A 12498-nucleotide genomic window follows, 5' to 3' on the forward strand; every position below is an offset into this window, starting at 1 on the left:
TCGTACGTCATTTATGTGTCAAGGCCTTAACTCAAATTTAAAAACCAAATACCAGAAAGGTCACAAATTCCCATTCATCCAAGCATGAAAGCTGAAGATAAAAATGACAAATATGCCAAACAGGAGATCAAAACATAGAAGATATTCCACATCTGACTAATGTCCATTGTGCTATCACTCATAAAGAGTTTCCTTTGTCTCTTTACACTTTTTGCTCCTTTTGCATTAAACCTGAAGGAAATATTCATTTCAAATGTCTCTTCAGACAGAAGATTACTTTTACATCCACAATACGTATTTCTCTTGTCATCTGGCACTGTCAGGTTAAAAACGGTGCACATTATTAACTCAAGTATGTTGAATATGAGTAAAATCAAAACGGTCTTGTGCCACTTCTGCAAGGCAAAACTTTATAGAAACATGGCAAAGGAAGTGAGACGTGATGCCAGCTACCCTCTGGTCTGCCTGGGTCTTAATTCATCAGAAGCCTCACTGAGCTCTTCCCTTCCTTGACTGTCTGAAGGTGTTTGGCGAGCATACAGAAGCAACAGTGATTAATGTGGTTATAAAACCAGCCGGCCGACTTCTAAGTATTATACTAGATCATCTACCAAAGGAGCTCCATCTTGTGCAGTGGGGCAACGCGAAACTGAGAGCTGATGAGAAATGCATTGAAAACAAGTCCCTCGTCATTTTGATGTCATCCTACCTGATGAAGAATAAAAGCTCCTCGGTGGGCTGACTTCACTCTGTAAGACCTCACTGCTGAGGGGATAGTTTCTGTCCATCACTGGCTGAAATTTACTTTGGCCTCACAACAAGTATTCAGTTAAGATCAGTTAGGGAAAACGAACTGATGCAAAAATGAGACCGAGTGCCAATGGATCAGGGAATGCTTTAGCAAAGACCTCGTGTGGTGAAGTCTGCTTTCTGTTGCACAATAGTACGAAAGTCCTCCACCATGCATCAGTCTCTAAAGAACAGATGGCAACCATGCACACACACACACGCACACACACACACATGCACACGCTATGTACATTTTTCTCCTGTAAACTCCTGTGCATTCAAGCACGAACATTTTGATGAGCTGTCAATCACCTCCCATGTTGATGGCCACAGACTCTGATGTAGTGTTGGACTGGCTTTACGCCTACTTTTCATTATTGCATGCATGACGGTGTTATGGCCCTCTCTGGACCGAAGTCCCTGGCTTTTGCCGGCAGGAGCCTTGAGGGTGCTTTCAGGTGGTCAGTTTGTTAGATGCGGCTCACTTGGCCTGTTCCGAACATAAGCTTGTTGCAGTCCTCAGTATAAACTTCTTCAGTCTACTTTGCGAGTGCTTGGTTTATAGTTTCTCTTTCAGTTCAGTGATTTAAATCTTTTAATTGACTCAAGCCCACACCTTCATCTGGTGATGACAGTGTCCACATTATAGCACAGTTTTATATAATATAACGTTTGACATTTTCTGAAATAACGTCACAAAGTATTGCATACAGAGTCAATAGAAAAGCTGCTCTGTTCAGAATTAGAAGTTAAACTGACTTTACAGCAGAATTAAAGACTTCATGAGATTTTCTTCAAGGAAGAAAAGCCACATTAACAACGGTAAGGAGGAAAAACTCTTGTCTCAGAGGTGGGCCGCCATCTGCCTCGACAGGTTGAGGTGGGGAGAGCTTGCAGAAAAACAGGAAGAAAAACAACACCAGGCAGGTTGGTGGGGCAACTATCCACACATCATAAACAAGCCACCCTGGTAAAAAAGAAAGAAAAAAAAAAAAAGAAGACCTATAGAAAGAAACAAATAGGAAAAATTTGAGGCTCAACATTAACAACTGGATAGATATGAATAATACATTATATATGAGCAGCATAAAGCATGCACAGAAATGACGGAAGGCAATGATGAAGTATGGGACTGAATAATTAAATTAATTAATACAAATCTGCATTAAAAAGGACATTCAAATGTGCAAGCTTTCAGTAACTATACTGTTATTTAGGCCCTGAATACACAATGTTTCAAGTTAAAAAGTTAAATTTTTGCAATTTTGTTTCAGAGAAGTTTTGTGTTTACACAGCAAAGTTTTGAAAACGATGGCGTTAGCATTCCAGGCCAAGAGTTAATGCATTTGGTTGTATTTGTAATGAAGCCACATGTAGAGAAGAACGCACTATAAACACTAACAATGGTGACAACGTGGACACTCCGGCAGACAGACAACAAAGTTGGATTACTATTACGAGTGACTCTCAACTATAAAAGGACCAAGTCCGAGAACAATATGGACTGGGAGTCAGGATGCTCTGGAGGCCGCCATTGTTATTATTGTCCATCTACTCGGGCATGAGCAGAAGAGCTATTTACTATGGTCGTGGTGCGCATGGACAGTAGCAGCATTTCATAAAATTTGCATCGCCCCCTATGCCTTTAGCCCTTTACAATTCTAGATGCCCTAGACAAAAAATATGGCATTATCTTTAAATGTGACTTGAAATCATTGGCCTGATATTATGCAGTGAGAGAGGTTCACTGATGGCCATTGTCACAGTTACAGCTTGATAGTGTGAGAAATTAAAGATTAATGGATTAGCTCTGAGGTCTGCAGGTTCAGCTCCTACTGTCGTCTGTGCAGGCGTCACCACCCGAGGACAGTCTATCAGTCCCTCTGGAGGCGCTCAGGTGAAATATTAAAGGCTGGCGTTTCTGGGGTAGCATCACACCAGTTACACTCATCATATACTTATTTTCTTCATCCAGCAGTTTGTGAAGGCACCGATGGCGTACGTAGATGATATACGTTGTTGATGTATTTAGCGGCCATCACCTCTGATTCAGCGGAGGGACATTGTGCAGACAAACTCTCATGTTGAGCTTAAGTTTATGAAATCCACACCCCGCAGTGTGCCGGGTCCCCTGCTGTGTCCATAAAGTCTTACCTGTCTCTTTTGGTCTTTGCTCGTACTTTGGGTTACTCTTTCAGGATACTTTTGCCTTACTAAACATTTAATAAATTATTAAACTTTATCTCTGCGCCTCAGTTGGCTTCTGGGTTTGCCACTGATTAGTAACACAGTAACAAAAAAGAACCCCCACGGTTCTTTTTTTTTTTTTTCTTCTTTTTTTTTAATCATTCCCTATTGCTGTTTAGACCTCAGACCATTTACCCATGTAGGAAAATGATGTCTGTGTCTATGAGTTAATTCCACAGATGTATTCACAAGATGAACTATACAAATATAGTAATATAATAAAATATGTCCAAAATGCTGTCATTTGTTTACATGTGCTTTAAATCTGCTGCTTGCTCACATTTCATTGGCTGATCCTCAACTTTAACTTATGACAGTGACTAAAAATGGATGCATGAAACCATACAAAACTATAAATCCCCTATCAATGTGTTGGAAGGTTAAAATCACTTCGAACTGAGAGCTTCCCAGCTATTGAGATATTTAATTTCATATATTGATATAATTCTACTGAAAAGTGAATCCGTTCCGTTTTAAGTTGACGATTCTGCTGAATTTGCAACACGAACCCCTCGGCCTGCTGCGAGCGCAGAGGAAACCCTCAGTGAGACTCTTTCTGCATCCCAATGTTCTACTTGGGTTACAGATATTTAACCCAATATTTCTATCAGCTTCAGGATACACAAATGTCCTGAAATACAAATGGTGCTATAGCACTTTCTCAGGCAGAGAAACTTACTCAATTTTAATGGGAAATACTACAATAATTTATTTATTTTTTTCTATAATTGTTTTGGCACTTATCGAGGCACAAATGAACAATTATCCCATAGACAAAAAATTACAATTTGGGGAAGCGTATATTTCATTTCACGGGGCCTCTAGTTTCTGTCTCAGTATGAGTGCTTGTGGCAATTTTCAAATTGTTGTGCAAATTGTTTGACATTCACTGAAACTCCAGGGGAAATCTTTTGTCTTCTTTCTATTTATTTGGAAGAACAGTTGGAAAACAATGAAGCCCGATCGACAGGGAACTGTTGCACCTGGTCATGCAATTAGCAGCAGGCGCTCCTGCTCCGATCAGCAGAGACTGAGAACAGGCACGAAACCAGAGGAGCCTGAAAGGTGTAGTTTGTGCTCTGAGCTCTGTCATCACCATAAGAAAAAGCACTTTATGACAACTTTTATATAGTATTAGATCATGGCGAGTGGGTCAGTGTCATCGCTTAGAGTTTCCACTGCAACCCATAAGTGACCTCCTGCCTAATTCATTCATTTGGACATGAATATTGTGCTGACATAGAGTTATAGACAACTTTAGGTTACATGAGCACCGATCAGCATCATTAGTATATGAATGCAAATAACAAAGGATTAATTATTTATGGATCTCCAGTAGTAAACATCCCCATAAATAGCTGGCCTGCAGCATCAGAGATTGAGATCAAATGTCTCTATAATGAGGTGCCGCTCAACTGTAAATCCAGTGCTTTGCAGTGGAATGGCAGTTGATTTATAGCTCTCCTAAAAACATATATATTTGTTCATTTGATTGGATAAGCAATCGTTTACATTTGTGAAGTCCTTAGCTTTTTTTGCATATATGTCTAATTCAAACTGTAATTTGTGATACACTGGACTCACTGATTTTTTGGTTGGACACCCAAAACACGGATTTCTGCCTAGAACCATGTTTCTAACTTGCATGAAAAGTGTCTTTGTTTGACAGATTAATGCCTTCTTATCAAATAGATAACAAAGTACTATGAAGCCCAAAGTTAGGATGTCATTTTGTAACCAGATCTAGAAAAAGTTCCACACACGAGGACATAATGAACATTTGGTCATAGCAGTGGGATGACATTGTCTGAGTCCAGTCGCTGTAATTATAAGCAGGAACATTAACAACAAAGGATTTGACAAAGCATGCCCTAATTGCATATAACGCCTCCATAGAGATGTTTTCGTAGGACTCAGGTTTTCTTTTTAAAGTATCAGGATACCGTCGCTTTGGACACTGTGAGGCTGAGGTTGTCCTTTGTCAAGCTCATATTTGATCCACATCAGATGTGCAGGTTGGAACTTTGACCTCATCGTGGATTTGAGGTCTCATCAGGAGGAGATTGAGTACTTTAACATGTATTTTCTTTCGCATGCTGAGCCAAAACAAGGAAAAACACACTGCGTCACTTTCCTAATACTTCCAGCATGTGCTGCAGATGCTAAATTTAGTTTCTGAGGTAATTTTCATATTATTTGAGGTTCAGTGGGGTTCCTTATTAGACCGTATGAGATTCAGTTAATGAAAATGTTCATTCTAAACCCTGCTCATTGCCGCCCCCCCATCCGTCCTCATGCATCTGCCGCTGATTAGAAGTCTGACCGGGACATAGCTAGTGATGCTGATGATTTTGCTCTTCCTTTTTTTGTTAATGGTCCCAATTATATTGATGTGGCTCCCCGACTTCTCCGTCTTCTTTTCTTCCTTCCATCCCCGAGGCGTTAGGTAGGCGAATACAATTATTTGTTTAAAAACAAAGCATCAGCAGAAAGGATTGTGCTGTGGATTAAGCCATCTTTTAGTTCGCTTTGGGGCGCGTATCCCAGCATGTCCTGTAAAGAGACAATTCACTTTGCAAGTGAAGCTTGGATGTTGTTTCTCTGCTTCTTGTTCATGCAGGTCCCCTTTTATTCCAAGTATATTGTGCTGCGAAGCTTTGGTCCCTGCACACACGAAAAGTGACACAGGCATACATACAATGCACTTCGGGCCTCTTTCTGCTTGTTATCCAATGCCAAATAATGTGTTTGAACAAAGTCTCTCATGCTGTACATATCGGATTAATGTGGGCCAGTTCTGACAGTGACATATGAGGCCTGGTTCTGCCTTTTTTTTTTGTTGTTGTTCTGGCAAGCCACTGCTCGAGCAGGAATAGATGGGAGACAAGCCACATCACTGAGTCTGTGATGTGGCTACCACTTCCCTCCTCTTGTGCTGCTCTCTGTCACTGGTGAGCACACCGGGGGGACGTTGGAGAATCTGCCTTCAAAGGGTTTTGTTTAGCATGTACCTGCAGTCCTGCACATCAAAGTGGGCCCATCCGTTCTAATTGAAGCTACACGTATTAATAAGCGTTAATCAGTCCAGAGGATTACATCGATTAACCGTTGGATTTGTGTACGGCAACACATGATGTCATATTAAAGAAGAAGCGCACAACACGAGTCCTTCAAACCTATCAGCCTGTCAAATTGCTCCTGACGGGCTTTGATTGTGCTTTTATCCTCCTCTGTCGCTCGGTAAGAGTGAGCCCAGGCTGTTATGAAGCGATGGAAATGGAAATCAGGTCTTAGCCCACTCCACAATTGTATGTGAGGTGCTTTGAGTGGGGCATAAAAAAAAAGTATAGACTTTATCAATTCACTGCAAGTGGGTTTCAAGGACAAGTCCAATAATACTTCTGTGGCATGTTAAGAATAGTATGACTGAATTAATGCAGATGGATTATTTGGGGCTTTTTTTGTCTGAATTTGTCATTTTATGGGTTGTACGGTGAAGTAATTGGCACACTCACCTCACAGCACATAGATGGAGGGTGGGTCTCACATATATGATCCCTCCATGTAAGCTTTCTCAGTCTAAAAACATATATATCCATCCCTCCATACAATTACGGGGCAAACACAGAAAGACAGTCTCATTCACTAAGTAACATCACATGTTTTAGGATTTAGATTACCAATGCATGTACAGTGAGGTCGTGCACACTAGACACAGAACGGCCCCCTCACCCAACCCAAGAACTCCTTGTCATGTGGCGAGAGCTAAACCCTGAAGCAACCTGCCCTGTCAGAGGCTCTTTAATGGAGTAACCACCAAGAAAGAAAGAAAAAAAGAGAAGGCGGATGAATAACTTTTCAAAGCATAATTCTTTTTCTATAAATATCCAGAAATTATATTAAAAAATATGTGAAGAAGCAAAAACGTTGTTTTTTGCAATAATATAGATTTAATTAACTCAAAGCATTAAACTGCCTTCGGAAGAGTTACACTTTTCATTGCCTACTGATGGTTTGGTTCAAGCTCCTTTCTCTCTGACTTTAAAAAACAAAACTACATCAAACACACATTATTATTATTATTATTATTGTTGTTGTTATCATCCCCACTAGAATATTTGATGTTTCTATAGTAAAACACAAAAGAGACATGATTATTTCAAATCTGTGTAACAGACATTGTTACTGGATTGAAGAAGAAAACCTTGAGCTTATAACATACAATGTATAGCTAAATACCAAACCACTTCACTTTGCTGTGGCTCAGTCACTTTTAAACAATTCTACTTTCAAATGAGCCTTTTTCTATTGAAGGTTTTTAAAGACATGAAACCTTGAGAAGTATAAGTGTCTGTTCCACACGTACTAGAGTCTATTCCTCTGGCAGAGATAATCTCATGGATAATACACCATAATGCCACATGTCTTGGTTATTATATCTTTAGACGAATGAGTAATTTTCCCTTGAAACAACTTGCTTCCGTCATAGATTTGAGTTGACTGTGCCTTCTTCTTCCACTTCATTTGCTCTTTATACCGTTAATAAATACAACAATGGTGGCATTAAGCGCAAATAAACCTTTGATTAAACGATTGGTCTATAATTAGTTTAGGTTCTTGAAATATGTCACTCACTCGGTGCTAAAAATGATAATACAAGTACAGGTCCTTGGTCAGGTTTAGGAATCAAAACCTAAAATCTGTTCTTGAGGTTAAAACTAAGTAGAACAATAGCATTATTTTAAGTTTGGGAAGATTATACTTATAGTTTTATTATGCTCATCTCCAGTATGAGTTAAAATGTTGCACTCTCTCAAAATAATCCATCTCTATTTTGCCTCCTAAATCTCAATCTGCCCCAAGTCTTTCTCCCTCTACTTCATTTCCCCTTCATTGTTTTGTCCATAATCACCATAGTCTCGAGAAGTCATCGTAAAACTTTGGCTCCTGCAGGAACCCATGCGCACATCTACCCCGTGTTTATTAGATGACTAAAAATACTCAAAGAACACATATTATTTAGGGTGGGTTTGGGTTTTTCTTCCACGTTAGCTGTTTATAAGTTAGACTAGGTTAACCATGTAAATTCCACACGTATACTACATGAATAAACACATGGTGTTGTCAGTGTAATACTCTAATCCAAGCTGAGATCTGCTTGATATGGTTTATCTCACCATCTCCAGACTCGGGGACACCAGGGGCTGCATGGTGCAATAACAAATATCTTAATGTGTAAAATACGTGTTTATTCTCCAAATCAAACCTCTTCCCCTCACCACTAACCCACTTCCTGAAATAGATCCGCTCCATTCACTCTCTGAAGTGTTCCAAAGAGAAAAAACGCTTCTGGCTGCCCATGTCCTACATAATGTAATTATGTAAACCAACCAAGAGAAAGAACCCGCACACCACACAATCCACCACGCAATCAATGCCACATAATCACTGAAAGGGCGATGAATGCACAGGAATGCAGTGAAGCGTGCAGGAGTTCCGGTTAAGAATGCCCCGTGTGTGTTTCTTCAGTGTTGGTCTTAAGTGTGTTTTTATGGACTTATATGTTCAATTGTTTGTTTCACTGCTGATTGGACGAGGTGAGACGAGCCTCTCCTGCGCCTCCATGGACGCAGCAGGTTGGTTCTCCAAGATTTATACAACAGTTTGTTCAGCCAAAGCAAAACGTCCCCTGAAAGCCTTGTTCATCATACTGATAGGAAATGAATCTCTCTCTCTCTCTCTCTCTCTCTCTCTCTCTCTCTCTCTCTCTCTCTCTCTCTCTCTCTCTCTCTCTCTCTCTCTCTCTCTCTCTCTCTGACACTGATGTTCTGTATATGACAAGCCAAGCAGTACAGTAGCCACATACATCTTTCACAAAGTTGGCCACTCGTTCTTGAGATCTGACTGTAGACAAAGGATGAGTGGCGCTGAGAGGAACAAAGCTTTCTCGGGGAAAGAGAAACATAATAGTGATTTAGGGTGGATGAAGAGCTTTGCATGTCTTATCGGAATTGCAACATGTTGGTGACACAGCTCATTGGCTGAGCCATTAAAAGGAACAGGCTCTCCTCAAACACATCTGTGATGCCTCCATTGATTATATTGACTCACTTGGGGGCCGCTTGTGCCATTACGGGATGGTTCAATTTCCAAGCACACACAGCACTCATTTTCCTCTTTATTATTATTTTTTTTTAGAAGGAGTGCTAGATATCTCTCTCTCTCTCTCTCTCTCTCTCTCTCTCACACACACACACACACACACACACACACACACACACACACACACACACACACACTGATAACCCCAACATCATAGCCAATTGGTCCCATTGAAGCTGGGGGCATTTTCCTCAGATAAGCCTGTCAGGTCAATAAAGATGCACATAAAGTGAAGTGAAAGCATTTTCTCTCTGCTGAGACCTCTTTTTGACACATTACATGTTCACAGAACAGATTGTACCTGAGTCTCACTTCCTTGAGAAACACCTCTTGCTGTTTTTTTTTTTTTTTCTTCAGTAAATTGAAAATCCTCATACTCTCCAAAAAGGACCCATTCAAGCACCATGTAGCCTCCACTGTGGTAACATTGTGGTGTCATAGTAGACTCTCTTGATACATATAGTGAAGATACGCTGAGTTAAGCCGTGGGTTTCCCCCCACAGTCTAAAAAAGAAGCATCTGAAGCTAATTAGTTTCACTCTAAATCACCTTTAAGTGTGATTATGCGTGGTTGTACATCTCTCTATGGATCCCCGGTGATAAACTGGTGAAGCTTTAGCCCCCCTGCAACTTTACATTGGATAGAGAAATGAAGTACTGTGTAATCCCGTTCTTATTACAGTAAGTATTTAGTTGACTTTGCGTGTTAATTTTTATCGTAATGGTTGAAAAGTGATAACTCAAGTGTGTGGTGGTCTGCCAGTGGACTTTGGGAGTGGACCACCAGCAGGAGAAATGTGGGCATCGAGGTGATGCCTAATATTTTTTATTTAGTTTTCTTAAAAAAAATGATTTTCAAAAAATCGACTATTAAAAAATGGTGGGATGTAAACTTCTGAATTTGTTGCAGGTATAATGTAGATTAATTGAGTTATAAAAAAAAAATCCCAATACAAAACCATAAGTGTGAACAGCATCAAGAATGGTCATTTTCAATCAGATGTTCATCCATTTTAAAAGCAAACAAAATGATTTGTGTTTGGATTATTTCTCTATAAATTCTGCTGTTGGAGCACCTGAAATCTCTCATTTAAATGGTGTCACATTTGTAGTATGGACAGGACTTCTGGAGATAAAACTGATGGAAAAACCTTCCTAATCCCCTCGACTGAGACCAATTGGCTTTTATTTTCTGTATTCACTTAACAAACCAGGGTGTCAGTAGCATGTACAACTATACACAACCCCAACAGCCTGGTACTGCCTCCTCACAGTGCTTCCCTGCGGGTCTGCATGCAGATATATAACTTGCTTCGCTTTAACAACACCAGTTTAGCAAGAAAACACATTATTTTGCAGAATTTCTTCTCAGCACTTATACTTGATTTTTTTTATTTCTTTTTTTGAGAAAATGACTACTTGGCTAATTTTCATTTGCTTGTATCAGTTTGGTGACGATAGCTCGACAGCTCATGTGATTGTTCTGAACTATTAGTATTATCGACAATCAAAAAGCAACAGTTGACTGAGAGTGCATGCAAGTTTTTTCTGCGGTAGAGAAAAGCTTCATCAGGATGAAATACCGACAACAATCTGACAGCAGCAATATGAAATGAGCTGGCAGACTGGTGTTGTCAACAAACAACACGTAAAATAGATTAGCAATAATTAATGTTTATGCGTCAGTTAGGCGGAAACACTGCAAGTTGAAAATTAATTAATTTACACCCGCCAGCTGTCTTTGCGGAGAAAACTAAACAAAACACAGTTTAGGTATATCTCTTAAAGTCAATTGCGGTTTCTTGTAGCAAAGGGTGTAGAGGTGATATTAATTTGTCAAGATTTTCTCAATATATCTTTGCTGTTTATCTCAGTGGAGTGGTATACTTATATTTAATACTTCCATGCAGTCAACATCGCAATACTTTTCTTTTCTTACTGAGCCAAAAAAAACCACAAGAAACTTGTGTCTCATTATGTCATCTGGTAAAATGTGGTATTACAAGACAACATGTGCTGTTGTCTTGTAATACCAGCTTTCTGATGTGGTGCTTCCATCTCCTCACACAATACCTGCACTGCAAAAAGGGAGTTTTAGACTATATGTATGCATATTTTGGCGATAAAAATGCTACAATCTGTTCCTTGAAACTTTTTCTAACAACTTCCTTCTGTTCTGCGTATCTGGTTCATCTGACGGCTGCTTTTGCCTGCAGTAAGAGTCAGTGATGGGAAGTAATTACCCCTTTATAGAGCATTAATTGAAATCCCAAACCCCAAAATGTCTCGGGATGTCTCAATACTTGAATGTGTAAAAAGTGTAAAACATCATTTTGTGCCATGATTTGCTACCAATTTCAAGCTCAAACACTCAGAAAGACTCAAATTAAAATTAAATCAAGTCAAATTACTTTTTCTTGCTGGATTTTTGTAAATAATTACCTACATGCTACATGAGTACCACTGTCCTCTTGGTATTATCTGCACAAAAATACCCTAAATAAGACTTACATTTATACACTACTTTTCCAAAGGTTTGCTCTTGCATAGTTTCTCATAGTTTTCATGTTAATGAAATTAGGTGAAGTTACTTTATCAGGGAATGAGAAGAAAAGTTAGCAGAAAATTGTGCGATAATAAGTTTTAAGGGTTCACTTTTGATCACTTTGTTCACTTTTCATCTCACAATGTTCAGTTTTTATTCTAACAGAAAAATCTATGTCAATGTACTTGTACAGGTTTTTTATTCTTTTAGTTTGCTTGTGTTATGGTTTTTATGTGCATTCCTACTTCAGGTAGGACTTAAATGGATGAAACAATAACAAGTAGGAAATAGTTCCACTTTGTGTAATGATTGTGAGAAACATTGGAAGAGATGTCACTGGACTGAAAGAAGAAGTGACTTTGAATTGAATGTGATGTGTATTCCAGGGACATATAGCACTAGTATGAGTAGAAGAGCTGAAAGTGAAACCAGATAATGGCGAGCTCAACAGCAACACATAGTTCATTCATGACTTCCGATTACGGGGATGCTTGATGGAAATGTGCTCTGAAGGCTTAAACTCTGAGTCTTGGTGTCTCGATGCCTGCACTCTGAATTACTTCTTCTCCTTTTCCATTTTTAATTAGGAACATATTGAAAACAAACTGCAACTGCTAGATTTGTGCTTTTCTCTTCCTCTATGTTATCCAGTTGATGGAATTCTTGACACTCACTTCTGGTTGATATAAGAGAAAACACCTAGGCAGGAATGAGCAGGCATAAAGCTAATGGCAAGAAATGAAATGGCACTTCAA

Source organism: Blennius ocellaris, assembly GCF_963422515.1.
Source record: "Blennius ocellaris genome assembly, chromosome: 5".
Lineage (NCBI taxonomy): Eukaryota > Metazoa > Chordata > Actinopteri > Blenniiformes > Blenniidae > Blennius > Blennius ocellaris.